This window comes from Montipora capricornis, chromosome 2 (assembly GCF_036669925.1).
Source record: "Montipora capricornis isolate CH-2021 chromosome 2, ASM3666992v2, whole genome shotgun sequence".
NCBI lineage: Eukaryota > Metazoa > Cnidaria > Anthozoa > Scleractinia > Acroporidae > Montipora > Montipora capricornis.
This window is the reverse complement of record NC_090884.1, coordinates 30,928,185-30,931,456: the sequence shown is the minus strand read 5'-3', so window position 1 is coordinate 30,931,456 and position 3,272 is coordinate 30,928,185.

Here is a 3,272-nt window from a genome sequence, read left to right as displayed (position 1 = left end):
TACCAGGGGTACAATGTACTCTATTCAGCAGATGACCATTCCACTACTTCGACTATAATTTATACATTTTCATCAGAATGACCATCTCTTTTTTGTATCTCAGTAATTTTGTAACTCCTTCAGTGTAAGCAGTGTTGTTTATTTGATGTAACTTGCACATTATTTCCAGTGAGAAAAGCCAGTCATGTCCAATTAAATTTAAGAAAAAAATCTTGCTTTCAATTTTTTGTAATGTAATATGTACAACCTGTGACAATGTATTTACAGTTGCTATTATGCATGTCACCATCAGAAAAACTTAACCCCAAAGATGAAGCCCTGGCCCTGGTTGTTCAAAAGCTGGATAAAGCTACATGTATCCACCCGAAAAATCGCTATACAGCAGATAAGTGTTAGTAAAACATACTACGCTATCCACTGGATAGCAATTTATTGCTGGGTAGAACAACCAGAGCCTGGTTTGAAAGTACAAACGTTGACACTTTCATTGCGAATAAATCCAAAACAAAGTATGCCCAAGGAAAAGTTTGAGAATATATAATCTTTCTTTCTTTTTATAATCTTTCCCAACAGGGGTACTCAAGATTAAAGGTCGTGGGGAGATGAACATGTGGACAAAATTTGAACCCAAAGTAACCGGTAAATGAGACATGCGCCTAACTGATATTTTTGCTGAATTCTGATGCAAATTTCAAAACAAACTCAAAATCAAGTAATGCTTACAATGCCAATAGCTTATGATTTTAGTCAAAGTGGGTATTCATGGTAACCCTGCACACAAAGCCTAAAAACTGCTTTTTATTTGCAAACAAGTGAGCTATTTCTTTGTCTTTTTCTTATTCTTATTTTTTGGGTAATCAACAACATTGTGTGCCCCTTCATTGGCTTCTTACATGTTGTACAATCACGGCCAGCTGTCGTTTGCTTACTATGCTTCTTTCTTCCCTCTGGGATTTGAGTAACTGTTAACACAAAGTGAAACAGAAATTCTAACCTTTGACCAGAACTTGTAATTGATTTTGCCCCAAATGTGGGACTGGTACAAGCAGTGTTTGCAGTGACAAGCAAATACGACAAAACTGCGATGACTTTTCAGTTGTATTGTGCACATAGGTTGATCACTTAACCATGTGAAGACTGGAGGCTGGACAACTCAGTTATTTTCTTCATGCTTTTACATAATGAAACTGAAATTATTAGAACAATTTGTTGAGTTGTGTTTTGTTTTGGTAAAAGTGCCAGTAGAGATGGATGGTTGGAAACAGTTTGGTCTAAAATGACAAAGAAAGTGCAAGTTTTTTGCCTAAAGAAACGTGCACTGTAAACTGTAGTGACAGGTGGTAGCTATAGTAACCTGCACAACTAAATGATATAAGGCCTTAATTCACACCCCCTTCACAAACTTTTAGCTTATACACTGGTCACAATAGAGCACCATTGCATAAAAAGTACCATTGAGTATGTTCCACAATAAGCAAATAATAATAGTAATAATAATAATAATAATAATAATAATAATAAAAATAACAATAATAATAATAATAATCATAATAAGAGATTGATGAGGTAGTGAAAACAGTGAAAAAGAAAAAGAACTGGAGTGCCCTGGGGCCGGATAAGATATCTAATTATTGGTGGAAACATGCTGAGGCTCTCCACCACAGAGTGATGCTCTGCTTCAAATATATCTCTAAGCTGCAAGGTGATTTTCCCGCGTGGTTTACTGGAGGAAAGACTACACTGATCCCCAAACCTGGAGTGGTATCCAGCGATAACCAAAGACCAATAACATGCCTGAACACAGTTTATAAATGGTTCACCGCTTGTTTGTTAAGACCTATGGATCAGCACTTGGATGTGTACGGACTGATGGAGGCGGAGCAGAGAGGGGCGAAGGAAGGATGCAGTGGCACCACGGACAATTTGCTTATTGACCGGATGGTTACCCAGGATTGTCACTGTGGGAGAAGAAACCTCAGCATGGCATGGGTTGACATGACCAAAGCCTATGACTCGGTGGACCACGAGTGGTTGAGTGAGATGATGTCGATACATCGATTCCCAAGGTGGTTAGCGAGAGTGGTTACCAAGCTTTCTAAGGCCTGGAATACCATGATTGTTACAAGAACTAAACTGGGGATGGAGATATCGGAGATTATCCAAGTTAGAAGAGGACTGCCTCAGGGGGATTCTCTATGTCCGCGCCCATTTACTATCTGCCTGAATCCCATCGCTTGGAAACTCAAGGCAACTGAAGGATATAGACTCTCGAAGCCGATTGATACCAAAGTGACGCATTTGTTGTACATCGATGATCTTAAGATCTTTGCTGCCTCCGCACCTAAGCTCAACACCGTGATGAAATCAGCAAGATCTGCAATGCAAGATATCGGCCTCGACTGGAATCCGAAGAAGTGCTCTGTTGTACACATCAAGAGAGGAGTGAAAGTAGAGGACACCGAGAGCTTAGCATTTGACGAAGCATCAGTGATCAAATGTCTAGAAGAGGGAGCTCAGTATAAGTTTCTGGGCGTGTTGGAAAGCACAAGACAAGAAGATCAGATAGCTTTTAAACTCGCCGCCGAGATGTACCTGAACAGAATGTCCATCATATGGTCCAGTCCGCTCTCTGATTTCAATCGCATTGTAGCCTCCAATCAGTACGCCTTACCTGCCTTGACTTACTTGATGTGGACACAACACCTTCCCATCACGGAACTTCAACGAATTGATCGTGAGATGCGCAAGATCGTCGTACAGCAGGGAGGAAAGCACCCGCTAGGCTCAACTGCCTTATGTCATCTTACAAGGCAGAGCGGAGGACGAGGTCTGCGTTCCGTCGAAGCCGAGTACAAGGCGATTAAGATCAAAGGTGCACTCAACCTGTTCAAAAATGAGGATCCAACCATGGAGCTGGTGCGCCAGTTTGAAGACCGTTCAGTAAGGCTAGGACATTGTTCTATAGTCAAGGAGGCTTTGAAGTATGGGCAAGAGCTTGGAATAAAGCTAAATTTGGTGCACCCTAACCCTACATGCTGTACTGAGGATGGAGATGAGATCCCAGGTACAAAGACCAAACAGCAGTTGAAGCGAGCTCAGCAGGAAAAGCTGAAGAAGGACGTGCGAAGTCAGAGTTGGCAAGGGAAACTGATCGCATCGAGATGGAGTGACTCCTAGCTGAGTAACAGGTGTTTTGACTGGCTTAAGTGGAAATCCTGTCCATCATACGTGATTGCTGGTATCTATGAGCTGTACGAGCAGATGCTCAATAC